We start from the raw sequence: 15,129 nt of genomic DNA on the forward strand, positions 1-15,129 counted from the left end.
AGTTTTGTGACTGGAAGCCTGTATCCAGTGGGCTTCCACTGGGATCAATATTGGGCTCCTTCCTGTTTGTGTTCATATAAGCGATTCACAATGAATGTCAGGTATTGATCAATAAATTCATGGGTGATATGAAAATTGGTGGGTGGTAAATAGTGAGGAGGACAGCCTTCTGAAGAGTGGTTGTGCAATTTAGGCCTCTACTCTGAAGTGTTTAAGAATGAGCAGCTACCTAATTGAGTTATACAGTATGCTGCAAAGCATTGAGAAAGTGGAAGTTGAAAGGATGTTTCCTTCTGTCGGACATTCTGGAGTGAGAGGTTATAGTTTTAGAATAAGGGTTGGCAGGTTTAACGCAGATGAGGAGAAATTACTTGTCTCAGATGGTTGTGAATCTGTGAAATTCACTATGACATAATGAGGTGAATGCTGGGACATTAAGTAAATTTAAGGAGGTAATTTAATGAGTAATTATTCATGGGCTGGAAGTTTATGGGCAGTAGGCAGGAAAGTGCAGTTGGGGTGGGATGAGATCAGTCACAATTTTATTAAATGGCTGAATTGCTACTCCTGCTGCTGGTTCTTCTGTTCTTAGATTACAGGAGGATATGGACGGACTGGTAAGACGGGCTGATCAGTAGAAGTTGGAATTTAATTCAGTTAAGTGAGAGGTGATACACTGGGGCAGGGCAAACGAGCCAATGGAATACATGAATAACCATGTAGGACTGAGGATCCGTAGGACCCTGCTGTGCAAGTCCATCCATCCCTTAAGGTAAGAGGACAGGCAGGTAAAGTGGTTAAAAGGCGTATGGGACACTTGCCTTTATTAGCCGAAGCATAGAGTTTAGGGGCAGGGAGGTTATGCTGGAAATGTATATACAGTTGGTTAGGCCAGAGCTAGAGTGTTGTGTGCAGTTCTGGAATCCAAAGAACAGGAGAGATGTGATTTCACTGGAGACAGCACAGAGGAGATTTACCAGAATACCGTATGGGCTGGAGAGTTTTAGTTGTGAAGAAAAGTTGGACAGACTGGGATTGTTTTCATTGGAGCAGAGGAGATTGAGAGGAGCAGAGTTGAGATGTATCCGTGATGAGGCGTATAGCAGAACTTGAATCTGGATTCCCAGAATCTCTGAATTAATAGTCCAGCACTGATACCATTAATCCAATACATTCCCCACGATTCTGACCCACCCAACAATACAGGAACAGCAATATTTGCAGTAAGGAGACCTTTATAGGACAGATAAGGGGCAGTGTGCCATTGTTGCTTCTGCTGCCTGGATTGATGCTTGGTGTTCTGACCAGTTTCATTCCCTTTTGTTTTGTGGTTTGATATTTTATGAAATGCTTAATAACAGCTGTTGGAAAACAGTGGCTGGGTTGGACAGAGTCAGCACGGATTTCTGAAGGGAAATGATGCTTGGCAAATCTCCTGGCATTCTTCTAGGAATTAATTAGCAGAGTTCATGAGGGGGAATCAGTGGGCATGGTTTATGTGGATTTTGAGAAGGCTTTTGGCAAATTCCAACAGATAATATCAGGTAGGGGGCGCGGTATCCGAGAAACATATAGAATCTTAATACGATTAGACAGGTTTGATGCAGGAAGGTTGTTCCCGATGCGAGGAGTGCACAGAAACAGGAATCACAGATTAAGGGTATGTGGTAAACCTTTTAGGTCTGAGGTCAGGAGAAATTTCTTCACAGAGAGCGGTGAGCTTGTGGAATTTGCTACCACAGCAAGCCGTCAAGGCCAAACCATTGTGTGATTTCAAGAAGGATTCGGATATCGCATTTGGCTCAAGGAATCAAAACATGTGGGAGGTAAATGGAGTTATATGATCAGCCGTGATAATACTAATAGCAGAGCAGGCTCAAAGGGCCGAATGGCCCACTCCTGCTCCAATTTACTTGATTTCTATCAACACATTCATCAGGAAGAAACTTCTCCCCCTGGTGGAGGGATCAATGACCAGGGTGCATAAATTTAGGATCAGAGGCAGGAGATTTTAGAAGGCATGTGAGGAAAATATTTTTCCCCTCGAGGGCGGTGGGAATGTGGAACTTGCTGCCTGTAAAGGTAGTTGGGTCAGAAACAGTCATAACATTGAAGAAGTATTGAGATGTGTGTGTGGGTGCAGCGCAGGATTCTGGGCCAGTGCTGGAAAATGGGAGGAGAACAGTAAGGTCGTTGTTTCTGACTGGCACAGCCTTGATGGGCTGAAGGACCTCTTTCTCTGTTTGTAAACCTCTGACAGTCATAACTTTTATACCGCTATCACCCCCCTGTGTTCTTTATTCACCTTGGAGCAATGAGTTTCTTGAATGCAGGCTTGCAACTAAAATCCCCGATCCCTCAAACCATTTTGATAAAGCCCCTCTCCACCCTCCCAGGGACCCTCCCATCCTTCAGAATGTGTGGGTGATCACTGGTTTGTACAGACCCAGAATGGTCTCTGTTTGTGGCTGTGATGTCATCACACACTGACAATTGTACAATGACATCACCCGCTTCCGAGGGATTTCCTCAAATGTGGGATTTTTCTGACTCCAGTGTTTCTGATATCTTTACAGGTGCCGGCTCCAACAGGAGATTTTCAAATTGCAGACAGTGAAATTGTTGAGCGGTGAGTAGCTTTGACCATTCTTTTACAATTTTGAGGTTTTTGGTGTTTGCCAGTTATCTGTGGGAGGATCCACATCTCTGAGGCTGGTGTAACTCCTTTACTGTGGATCTGAAGCCATCCATTACTGTGTGTCGCCTCTCTCCTCCCTGATCAGCTCTCTGCCATTTTCTGACCTGCTCTGTTTAATATTTTTGTTTGTTTGCTGAATCTCTGAAGTTTCTGTCATTGCCGATCATCCAAGTGTGCGCTGCTGACTTACCAGCTCCATCTTCCCTTTGTACTTCTCACCGTCAGGAATTGAAGAGTCATAGAATCATACAGTTTAGAAGAGGCACTTTGATCCATTGAGTCTGCACCAAAAAAAAACTTATTTACAATGTTCCCACTTTCCAGTACTTGGCCCATCATCTTAAAAGTTATGACGTTTCAAGTGCTCAGCCAAGTACGTTTTTACAGGTTGTGCAGTTTCCTGCTTCACTTACCCTCCCAGCTGGTCTATTCCAAATACCCACCACTGTCCGAGTGAAAAACATAAACTTCATCAAATTCCCTCAATCTTCTGTCTTTCCCCTTAAATGATGTCCTATTGACCTATCAACTAAAGGGAACAGATGCTTCCTATCCACCCTGTCTATGATCCTCATAATCTTACAGGAACAGGAGTAGGCCATTCAGTCCCTGGATCCTGTTCCATCATTCAATGCTGATCTGTCAGCTAACACTATAAAAGTACCTTTTAGCCCATAGAATTGAGTTACAGTGAGTCGTAGAGTCATACAGCATAGAAACAGGCCCTTTGGTCCCCCGTGTCTATACTGACCAACAAACTCCAAACTACACTAATCCCATTTACCTGCGCTTGGTCAATAGACTACTATGTTCTGGCTTTTTAAGTGTTCATTCAGATGCTTTTTAAATGTTGCGAGAGTACCTGCCCCCATCACCATCTCAGCCCGTGTGTTCCATATTTCTCCCACTCTCTGGGTGAATTCTTTTTCTCCCTTAGATCTCCTCGAAACCACTTATTCCTCACCTTAAACCTATGCCCTCTGGTCTTAGACATGTCTGCAAAAGGGAAAAGATTCTCATGATCTGCACTGTCTTTCACTCTCAGAATTATGTATACCTGAAACCTCCCAAATGCATGACCACACAGCCCCCTCTGCCCAATTTACCAGTTGATCAATATCAGACTGTAACCTGAGAGCATCCTCCTCACTATCACCAATGTAACCAATTTTCCTGTCAGCTGCACATCTGTCCTGTAATGTCACATCTTTCCTATAATGTGGTGACCAGGACTGTATACAGTACTCGAGCTGTGGTCTGACCAAAATTCTGTACAGCTTCAACATAACCTCCCAGCTCTTCTGTGCCTCGACGGATGAAGTCAATGTCGATGTAGAGTCATCGAGATGCACAGCATGGAAACAGACCCTTCGGCCACACTCGGTCATGCTGTCCAGATATCCTAAATTATTCTAGTCCTATTTACTAGCATTTGGCCCATATCCCTCTCAACCATTCCTATTCATGTACCCATCCAGATGCCTTTTAATTGTTGTAATCGTACCAGCCTTCACCACTACTTCTCGCAGCTCATTCTATACACGCATCACTGTCTGCATGAAAAAGTCGCTCCTCGGGTCCCTTTCAAATCTTACCCCTCTTACCTTAAACCTGTGCCCTCCAGTTTTGGACTCTGCTACCCTGGGGAAAAGACCTTGGCTGTTCACCCTATCCGTGCCCATCCTGATTTTATAAACTTTTAAAAGGTCACCCCTTTGCCTCTGATGCTCCAGGGAAAATAGTCGCCACCTATTTAGCTGAAACCCTCCAGCCCTGGCAACATCCTTCCGATAGCAGGGAGAACAGAACTGAACATAGTATTCCAAAAGTGGCCTAACCAATGTCCTGTCCAGCCTCAACATGACCAAATATTTCCCATACTCAATGCACTGACCAATAAAGACAAGCGTATCAAAAGCCTTCTTCACTATTGTGTCTACCTGCGACTCCACTTCCAAAGAACTTTGAACCTGCACTCCAAGGTCTCTTTGTTCAGCAACATTCCCCAGGACCTTACCATTAAGTGTATAAGTTCTGCCCTGATTTGCCTTTCCAATATGCAGCATCTCACATTTTCCTAAATTAAACTCCCATCTACAACTCCTTGGCCCATTGGCCCATCTGATCAAGATTCCGTTGTACACTTAGATAACCTTCTTGGCTGTCCATTACGTCAGTAATTTTTCTGTCATCTGCAAACTTGCTAGCCATACCTCCTATATTCACATCCAAATCATTAATAGAAATGACAAAAAGAATTGGACCCAGGACCGATGGCCATAGGCCCCCAGTTCAAGAAGCAAGCCTCCTCCACTACCACCCTCTGCCTCCTACCTTCGAGCCAGTTGAGTATCCAAATGGCTAGTTTTCCCTGTATTCCGTGTGATCTGTCCTTGCTAACCAGGTTACCGTGTGGAATTTTGTGAAACGCCTTACTGAAATCCATATAGACTACGTCGGCTGCTCTGCCTTCATCAATCCTCTTCGTCTCTTCCTCAACAAACTCAGTCAAGTTAGTGAGACATGATTTCCCGTGCTCAAAACCACGTTGACTGTCCCTAATCAATCCTTGATGGGATGCATGGTAACTTGCCAAGCTGAATTGGCTCAGTACTGGGGAACAGAGGGTGATGGTAGAAGGCGGTTTGTGTGACTGGAACGCAGTGTGCAGTGACATACCACAGGGATCAGTGCTTTTTGTGATATTCGTACATGATGTAGATAAGAATTGAGAGAGATGATGACTAAGTTTGTGAATGACACAAAAATTAGTCGGGTGTTTGACAGTGAGGAGACAGGTGTTAGGTTACTGGAACATATGAACAGATTGGTCAGAAGGCAAAATAGTGGCAGTTGGAATTTAACCCTGTTAAATGGGAGGTGATGCACTTTGGAAGAAGGAACAAGACAAGAGTGTACTCCGTGAATGGCAAAACATTAGGAAGCTCAAACGAACAAAAAGGTCTCATGTGCTCGTCTACATATTCCTGAAGGTGGCAGGACAGGTCAATTCATGCAGTTAAGAACGCATAAGGGATGCTTGCCTTTATTGGTCATTGCATAGATTCCAAGAGCAGGGTGTTACGAAGCGGGGGAAGGTCGAACCCTTTGGATAATTAACCCAAAACACAAGCCCCAATCTGTTATTATGGGAGTAGAGGTTCCCTTCTAATAATGACCTTGAAACACCCAGAGAAGCTTGCTTTGTAATCTGATAAAAGAATGGTTAAAAGAAAGAAAATCCCTGATCTCCACTGTTTCGATCACAAGTAACAATAACAAATTATTTATTTAACCCTAACAATGACCAAATGAACAGAATTACTGACAAACAGAACAATTTTTGCCCCCACCACCCCACCCACCCCACCCCCCACCCCACCCCATATACCAGGCACAATGTATTCCCTAACTGAACTGAATTCTCCTGGCATGTTGTCCAAATAAATACAAGTCCCACTTATTATAAGCCCAATTAATAAGACAACAATAAATTAAAACATAATCTCTCCAACTTCACATATAATGTGTCTCTGGAACACTCTTCCTTCTGTTGATCTCACGCCACAAACGCTTTTCTTCCGCTGATTCTACTATCAGGGATGTTTTCTCAGTGCAGACTCTTTGCAAGAAGTGCTGTGGTGGTACCTTTTGTGGATCGGATGGTGCTTTCTTAGAGAGCTTAATGATTTCTTGTGTGAGCTGGGTGCTTATTTCTCAGATGGTGGTTAGCTCTCACACCCTTCAGATGGCAGTTGGCTCTCTGCCGATTTTCCAAATGTGCTCTTTATATATACCCATGATGACCCGTCCCTTTTCTTACAATTGCATCGGTCCGAGATTGTCAAAACCGTCAGATTTAAATTCAATTGGCTTTCAATCCCTAAGTGCTTGATTTAAATTAATTGACTGCTTCCAGCTCATTGCCAAAACATCAAAACAAGCCATAGGATTCCAATTATGCAACCAATCAGTACATGTTTCCATTTTTAGTACTGTCTGAAATCCGCAGCTGCTTACAGACCCATTTTCTGTATAAATCTCTCATCTTAGAAAAGCACTCTATCTTTTAAACGGACCGCGCAAACAAATTCTTGTTTCCTGCTTTCCAATTCACGATTACTCTACGCAACTTGGTAACAAGGAAGGTCATGTCAGAGCTGTACAGCACTTTGGTTCGGCCGCAGCTGGAGTACTGTGTGCAGTTTTCATGACCACGCTGTAGGAAGGATGTGATTGCTCTGGAGGGGGTGCAAAGGAGATTCACCAAGATGTTGCCTGGTTGGATCATTTCAGCTATGAAGAGAGGCTGGATATTCTTAGGTTGTTGCCTTTGGAGCAGAGAAGGCTGAGGAGCGACCTGATAGAGATGTGTAAGATTATGAAGGGCGTGGACACGGTGGATAGAAAGCAGCTGTTCCCGGCAGCTGAAGGGTCAACAATAAGGGGACAATACTTCACAGTGAATGGTAGAAGATTTAAAGGGGATTGGAGGAAAACCTTTTTCACCCAGAGGGTGATTGGGGCCTGGAATGTACTCCCTGGGCAGGAAGTTGAAGCACGAAAGCTCAACTTTTGAAAACTACTTGAATGAGCTCTGGAAATGTCATGACATTCAAGGCTGTAAGCCCAGTGTGTGATTAGTGTCAGCAGCGGGATAGTTTTGGCTCAACAGACTTGCTGGGCCATTGGGCCTCTTCTGTACTGTATGATTCTATAATCCTCCTCCTCCTGAGTAAAGACAGATGTGAAGTACACAATTAACATGCTGCCAACGTCCTCTAGCTCCACACAGATTGCCTCCTTGGTCCCTAACGGGCCTGACTCTTTCCCTGGTTATGCTCTTTCCTTGATATCCTTGTAGAATATCTTGGGATTCTCCCTAATCTTCCCTGCCAGTGTTTTATTACGCCCCACTTTGCTGTCCTCATTTCTTTCTTATGTTTTCCCCTTGTACTTTCTATTCTCCTCCAGGACCTCCATCACTTTCCTCCCTTTGTACCTGTTAAAAGCTTCTCCTTCCCTTCTTATTCAGTCCTGAAATTTCGTAGGCATCCAAAGTTCTCTGGGCTTTTTATAGAGTCACAGAGTTATAGAGGTTTACAGTGGACAGAAGGACCCTTTGGCCCATTGAGTCTGCGCCAGTCATAGACAACTAAGTAGTTATTGTAATTTTCCAGCACTTGGCCCATAGCCCTGTATGCCTTTGCATCGCAAGGGTCCATCAGAATATTTCTCAAATGCTCCTACATTTCCCCCAAAGGGAACATGTTTCACCTAATTCCTTTTTAAACAACCCCACTGTTCTGCTGAAGTTTACCCACACAAAGCTGTCTAAGGCTGACCCTGCCTTATTTTAAAACAATTTGCCTTTCTCCAACCCACAGCCCTTTCTTGCAGACAGTCCGTTTTTCCTCTCTGCTGCCTCACAGCACCAGGGACCTGGCTTCGATTCCAGCCTTGGGTGACTGTCTGTGTGGAGTTTGTACATCCTTCCCTGTGTCTGTGTGGGTTTCCTCCAGGTGCTCCAGTTTCCTCCCACAGTCCAAAGATGTGCAAGTTGGATGGATTGATAATGCTAAATAACCCTGTAAAGTCCAGGGATGTGCAGGCTAGTTGAATTCGCCATGGGAAATGTGGAGTTATGGGGATAGGGTGGAAACTGGATTTCGGTGAGGTGTTTTCGGAGGGTCGGTGCAGACCAGATTCGCCGTATGGTCTCTTTCTGCACTGTCTGGATTCTCTGAATTAGATCCAGCACTACATTGTCACATGTTGGAGCTACTACATGTTGATATAAAAAACACTCCTGAGTACATTTGAATAAATCTGCCCCTCTAAACTGTTTACACCATGATTACACAAATTAATGCTGGTGAAGTTGAAATTCTGTAATCTAACTATTGGATTGTTCTTTTTACGTACTTCAGTGAATTGTCTGCATTATTCAATTCATTTCATTTCTCCTCCGATGCTGAGGTTATATTGACTCTCAAGTTCTGAACCTTTTTTTTATTCCTTGTAACTTATTCTGCACACCCTTAACGTTAACTGATTCTCTGTCCTCAGATACTGCCTGACCTGTTGCAATTTTCCAGCATTTTCTGTTTATTTCAGACTTGCAGCAGCTGCAGTATTTTGCTGCTCTTTTGATAATAAGACCATAAGACATAGGAGCAGAAATTAGGCCATTTGGCCCATTGAGTCTGCTCTGCCATTCACTCATGGCTGATAGGTTCTTCAACCCCATCTGGACCTTGCTCTCAGAACCAAGTCCAGAAACACAGACGGATGAATTAAAAGCCCATTTCTGACAGGGTGGGTGTTGGTCACAGATTGTGGCCTATTGGTTCCTATTAATTGAGTCACACAAAATCACTGATTACAATGGAGAAGGAGTCTACTTTGTCCCTTGTGTCTGTGCTGGCCTTTCTCCAAAAGCAAATCAGCGATTCCTATTATTTGCCCTTTTCTTTCCTGTTCAGGGGCTTTTCCAGTTAGCTTTTGAAAGTCTTTGTTGCATCAGATTGAGCTGGAGTGGTGATGGAGGAGAAGCTGCTAAGTTTACCCTGAGGCCTTTCAAAGCCAGCTGGGCCCCGCAGTTTCCAGTGTGAAGTTGTCAAAGGGAGTTGGACTGTACAGAAGATCGGGTTGCTTAAAAAAACACTCTCCAGAGAGTGTATAACAAAAAAAAATGGTTTGGCGAACAAATGTTGTGCAGTTGCTGCAGAAACATGGGTGTTCACTTTCCAAAATGCATTAGATTCTGGAAAGTTTCTGTCTCACTGCAAAATAGCAGATACAACCCCTGTATTAAAGAGGCGAGGAAGGCAGACAACAGGAAACTTTCGGCCAGTTAGGTTGATCTGTCATTTTAGGAGATGAGAATCAATTATTTGGAGGTATTATCACCACACTATTAGTCCGGGGACCTGGGTTCATATCCTGCCATGGCAGATGGTCGACTTTGAATTGAATAAAACTCTGATTTTAAGTCTAACGATGGTCATGAATCCAACGATGGTCATGAGTCCATTGTCAATTGTTGGGAACAAAACCATCTGGTTCACTAAGGTCCATTAGGGAAGAAAGCTACCATCCTGAACTGGTCTGGTTTACGTGTCCAGACCCGCAGCAATGTTGACTCTTAACTGCCTTCTGGGCAGTTTACGGATGTCAATGAATGCTGGCCTAGCTAGCGACGCCCACTACCTCTGCATCAATTTAAAAAAAAACTGAAGAAATAAAAGTGAACAAAAAGATTTAAATGCATTTAGAAAGGCAAGGACTGATTAGGGAGTGTCAACATGGCTTTGTGCATGGGAAATCGTGTCTCAGTAAGTTGGTTGTGTTTTTTTGAAAATGTGGCAAAGAAGATTGAAGGTTGGGCGGTAGACATTGTCTGTATGGACTTGAGCAAAACTCTCAACAAGGTTCCGCATGGTAGACTGGTTAGCAAGGTTAGATCGTATTGGAGTACAGGAAGAGCTAGCCAGTTGGATACAAATTTGGATTCAAGGTAGGAAACAGAGGGTGGTGGTGGAGGGTTGTCTTTTGAACTGGAGGCCTGTGACCAGGTGGTGTGCCATAAGGATCAGTGCTGGGTCCACCGCTTTTTGTAATTATACAAATGATTTGGATGTGATGGTATGGTTAGTAAGTTTGCAGATGACACCAACATTGGTGGAGTAGTGGACAGTGAAGAAGGCTACCTTCACTGAGTAGTTTGGGATCTTGATCAATGGGCTGAGGAGTGGCAGATGGAGTTTGGTTTAGATAAATGTGAGGTGTTGCATTTCAATAAGGCAAATCAGGGCAGGATTTAGACAGTTAATGGGAGGGCCCTGGGGAGTGTTGCCGAACAAGGGGACTTAGGGTTGCAGGTGCATAGTTCCTTGAAAGCAGAGTTGCAGGGCAACAGGATGGTGAAGAAGGCATTTGGTACACTCGCCTTCATTTGTCACTGCATTGAGTTATCGGAGTTGGGATGTCATGTTGCGACTGTACAGGACATAATTAGAATACTGTATTCAGTTCAGGTCTCCCTGCTATGAGAAAGAAGTTGTGAATCCTGAAAGGGTTCAGAAATGATTTACAGGGATATTGCCGGTATTGGAGGGTTTGAGCTGTGGGGTGGGGCTGATAAGGCTGGGGCTTTTCTTCCCTGGAGCGGTGGAGGTTGAGTTGTGAGGCAGTGCATTCCAAACTTAAACCACCCTTTAGGTGAAAAATGTTTTCCTCCATTCCCCTGTAAAACTCTTGCCTTTCACTGCAAAATGATGCCCAGTGTTATTCAACCTTCAGCTCAGGGAACAATTACTTCATTGTGTTTCTCCAATTTCGTGGAATTCTATGAGGAGTGACATGTTCTGTGAATAAAGGGAGCCTGATGAGAAAATGTACTTGGCTTTCCTGAAGGCGTTTCACAAGGTACCATGGAAAAGGTGTCTGTTTAGAGTGGGAGCTACTGGTTTAGTGGTACCTACCAGCCTGGATACTGGATTGGCTGGCTGGCAGAAAACCGAGAATATCCATAAATGGGTCTGTTTCAGATTGTCAGAACGTGATAAATGGGGAGCCACAGGGTTCTGCTGAACCAAAACCTTTTGCAGTTTATATCAATGACTTGGATGAGGGGAATGAAGTCATGGTAGCTACGCTTTGTGTGGATACAAAGCTATCAGGAAAGGTTGCTGTGAAGAAGACTTAATTTCCCTACGTCAGTCTGCAGCCTTTTTGAATGAATATTTCAGGTGAGGTATGATATAACAAAATGTGAAATTGTTCGCTCCAGGCGAAAAAAGAGAAAAGAAAATCAGACCAGAGACAGGTGCAGAATCTTGTGGGGCTGAGATATCTCGGGGGTCTGGTGCGTGATACACAAAACATTGGTATATAATTAACAACAAGTGATGAAGAAGGCTCATGGAATGTTCTTGTTTATCACGAGTGGAATCAAACAGAAAAGTAAGGAGTTGATGATTCAGTTGCACAGGGCATAAGTGAAACCACACCTCCACAACTGTGTGCAGTTTTGGTCTCATTATTGAAGTAAGGATGTAAATGCGGTGGAGGTTCAGTAGACTGATATCTGAATGAGTGGGTTGTCTTCTGAGGATATTTTGGACAGCCTGGGGAATGCTCACGTGTTCAAAAAAATGAGGTGTGATTTGACTCATGTTTAATATCCTGAATTGGTTTTGACAAGGTGTATGAGGACATATTTTCTCCTAAGTGTAAGTCCAGAATGGGGAAGACCGTTTTAAAACGAGGAGTCTTCGTTTTGGAATAGAGATGAGTTCTTTATTCAAGATTAGAGCGACTTTGGAACTCTCTGCCTCAAAAGGCGGTCGAGACTGGGTCATTGAACATTTTTAAGGCAGAGGTGGATAGATTCTTGTTCAACCAGGGAATCGAAAGTTATTGGGTGTCGCTGGAAATTCAAAACATGAACTCCTCGGTCATGATCGTATTGAATGATGGAGCAGGCAGGAGGGCCCGATAGTTCATATGTTGGCCTTTGTGTTCATACATTTGACATGGAGCCAAATGAGATACTGGGACAGATGCATGACTTTGTATTTTTATGTGGAGACTCTCATTTCCATGATTTCTGTTCTAAATCAATTCCACAGGATATTAGAAGGAGAGGATTTACAGTCGGGAAACTGCAACCGATCAGGATTTCACAGAGTGGCCCAATTCGGTGTAACCTGAATCTCATTGGGCTTTGAACATGGAAGGAGAAAACACCGTTGACAGCGGTGAGAAACTGTATATGTGTAGTGCGTGTGCACGAGCGTTCAGCCGATCATCTGACCTCTCGAAACATAAACGGAGTCACAAGGAGAAACTGTGGAAATGTGGGGACTGTGGGAATGGATTCAGATCCCCAACTGAACTGGAAATTCATCGGCGCAGTCACACTGGGGAGAAACCATTCTCCTGCTCTGAATGTGGCAAGGGATTCAGTCAGAAATCCAACCTGCAGAGACACCAGCGAGTTCACACTGGGGAGAGACCATTCTCCTGCTCGGAGTGTGGCAAGGGATTCACTAATTCCTCCAACCTCCAGATGCATCAACGAATTCACACTGGGGAGAGGCCATTCACCAGTTCCTCGTGTGGGAGGGGGATTCTCCGACGCATCCAGCTTGATGACACATCGGTGAGTTCACACTGAGAGAGTGTTTACCTGTTCCCACTGCAGGATGGTGTTGAGGCGTTTATCTGAACTGACTGTAGATCAGCAGACTGCCTGTGGAGAAGCTGAGTGAGGGGATTCACTGAATCTGCCAAATTGTGGACAGTTCACACTGGGGAGAGGCTGATCCCCTGCACCAAATGTGGGACATATTCCCTCCGTCATCCAGCCTGCTGAAAGACCAGTGAGTACATTGTGCGAAGAATCTATTCATGTGCTGAATGTGAAAAAGCAATCACTCAGTCATCCAGCCAACTGAGAAGCCATCGGGTTTGCCCAGGGGAGAAGCCTTTTCAATGTCCAAACTGAGCGAAGTATTTGAAAAGATCCTGGGAGCTGACATCCCATGTACTTGTTCACATTGACGTGAGTCTGTTCAGATGCACTTACTGCAGGACTGAGTTCAGGTGAGAAACTCGCCCCACTCGACAGCAGTAAGTTCACATTGGGGAGAGGCTGTTCACCTTCTCTGTGTCGGGGTAAGGATTCATTGAGTTACGAAAACTGCTGAAATGCCAGTGAGTTCCTGAGTAACTGCAGTGATGAAAGATGTATAATTTAGATAAATTCCAGTTTTGGAAGTTGGCTTTTATAATAGAGGCACTGAATGTGGGTCATTTTCTGAAAGTTTTCTTCAGAATAAAAAGTGAGTCCTTGTGAAACAGTGACCTTCCTCCAGCACTGCTCAGAAAGCAAGTGGCTGTGGAGCCCCATGTGGAGTTAATGGGAAATTGTTTAGACTCTGTTGATTTACAACAGATGAATAAACATCAATTGACGTTATCTTGTTTTCAGTTCAGAATAATCAAGGATTGATTTTAGTTTATAAACCCAGGGTTAGAAGGTATTTTGTTCAGTTTGGAGATCTGACTGTGATCAGAATCAAGTTTAGTCTCTCTGCTATATAGAGCTCAGAATAATTCAGTGGAAAAAAGAACAAAAAGTCACCCGAGTAGAACTTCAGAACCAGGAGAGTTTGGTTTGAGCTCTGAAGGTATTAGAAGCAGAAAATGTTTATTCTCTGAATTTTGAGAATATTCATGTAAGAAAATTCCATAGTTCACAGGAAAAGTTTGAGCCAAACCAGTTCAGATATAACTTAGAGATTTAATATTGGGTGTAATTTCTCTGGATTTAAATCTGTATAAATTGATGTGGGCACACAGTTGCAGCAGGTAATCAGGAAGGCTAATGGAACATTGGCACTTTATTTCAAGGGGGTTGGAGATTTAGAGTTGGGATGTTTTACTGCAACTGTACAAGGTGCTGGTGAGACCACATCTCGAATGCTGAGAATAATTTTGGTCCCCTTATGAAAGGAAAGGTATCATTTCATTGGAGGTAGTTCAGAGAATGTTCTCCAGGGTATTCCCTCATATGGAGGGACTGTCGTATGAGCAAAGGCTAAACTTGTTGGGAATCTACTCACTGGAGTTCAGAAGAATGAGAAGTGATGAAACATATTAGATTAGGCTTGAAAGGGTAAATGTTGAGAGGATTTTTCACCTCATGGAAGAATCTCAGACCAAAGAGCATAGGCTCAGATATTAGGGCCATTGCCAATTTAAGAATGAGATGAGAGGAATTTCTTCTGTCGAGGGTTGAGATACTATGGAACTCCTTGCCACAGAACAGTGAGGCAAAGTGGGACCTTGTGTATATTGAAGGCTGACATAGATTCTTGATGAAGGATTATGGGGAAAATCACAGGAAAGCAGCCATGAAGAATGTCAGATCAGCTCTGATCCTGTAGAATGGCAGAGCAGGCTCAAGGGGCTGAATGGTGCTGTTAGGAAATAGGTTGGGAACATATTTAAGCACAGCAAAACAAATTGTTTTTCTTTCTGTTTTTGTCCTGCATAATGAAGATCTGTTTTTATTTTTGCTAAAGAATCTCTGCAGCCTCACATGACTGGGTTTCAGTGACTGACCACCTCATTAACCAAATTAAAAGAATAATCTCACTTGGAGACAGTCAGACACATAATTAAACTCTGTCACCCAATGTATCAGAACATGTGAAAAAAAAAGTCTCATCCAATACAAAATAATAAAGGAAGTACAATTCATCCTGATACTCCAGTTGTTCAACAATATATCCCATATTTACTCACAGGAGCAAAGACTGTCAGAAGCAGAGTGAAACTCTCACTTGCGTACCAGACTGAAGGTGGATATTTACAGAAGAAATCCCTCCCTCTCCCAGAGAGGAAGTTTCAAAATGAAT

General features: G+C 43.6%; 4 protein-coding genes and 1 pseudogene across 8 annotated transcripts in view; 4 read left to right on the forward strand and 1 right to left on the reverse strand.

Moving 5' to 3' along the window:
- The window catches only part of LOC109929682 (histone H2B 7-like), an 823,479-nt gene that overhangs the window by 348,923 nt on the left and 459,427 nt on the right, over nt 1-15,129 (forward strand). The window lies entirely within an intron of this gene.
- LOC125488138 (histone H2B 7-like) overlaps nt 1-15,129 on the forward strand; it is an 844,706-nt gene that overhangs the window by 348,911 nt on the left and 480,666 nt on the right. The gene's annotated exons all lie outside the window — the stretch shown is intronic.
- The window catches only part of LOC109926824, a 162,587-nt pseudogene that overhangs the window by 82,187 nt on the left and 65,271 nt on the right, over nt 1-15,129 (forward strand).
- Nucleotides 1-15,129, reverse strand: part of LOC125488142 (zinc finger protein 239-like) — a 341,309-nt gene that overhangs the window by 57,824 nt on the left and 268,356 nt on the right. The gene's annotated exons all lie outside the window — the stretch shown is intronic.
- Nucleotides 2,576-15,129, forward strand: part of LOC125488141 (zinc finger protein 239-like) — a 25,162-nt gene continuing 12,608 nt past the window's right edge. Inside the window, exon 1 of the mRNA XM_048621040.1 lies at nt 2,576-2,629. The gene's annotated coding sequence lies outside the window, so the exon portion shown is untranslated. The remainder of the gene's footprint in view (nt 2,630-15,129) is intronic.

The sequence above is a fragment of the Rhincodon typus genome, unplaced genomic scaffold (genome assembly GCF_021869965.1).
Source record: "Rhincodon typus isolate 14 unplaced genomic scaffold, sRhiTyp1.1 hic_rhity00000051, whole genome shotgun sequence".
NCBI lineage: Eukaryota > Metazoa > Chordata > Chondrichthyes > Orectolobiformes > Rhincodontidae > Rhincodon > Rhincodon typus.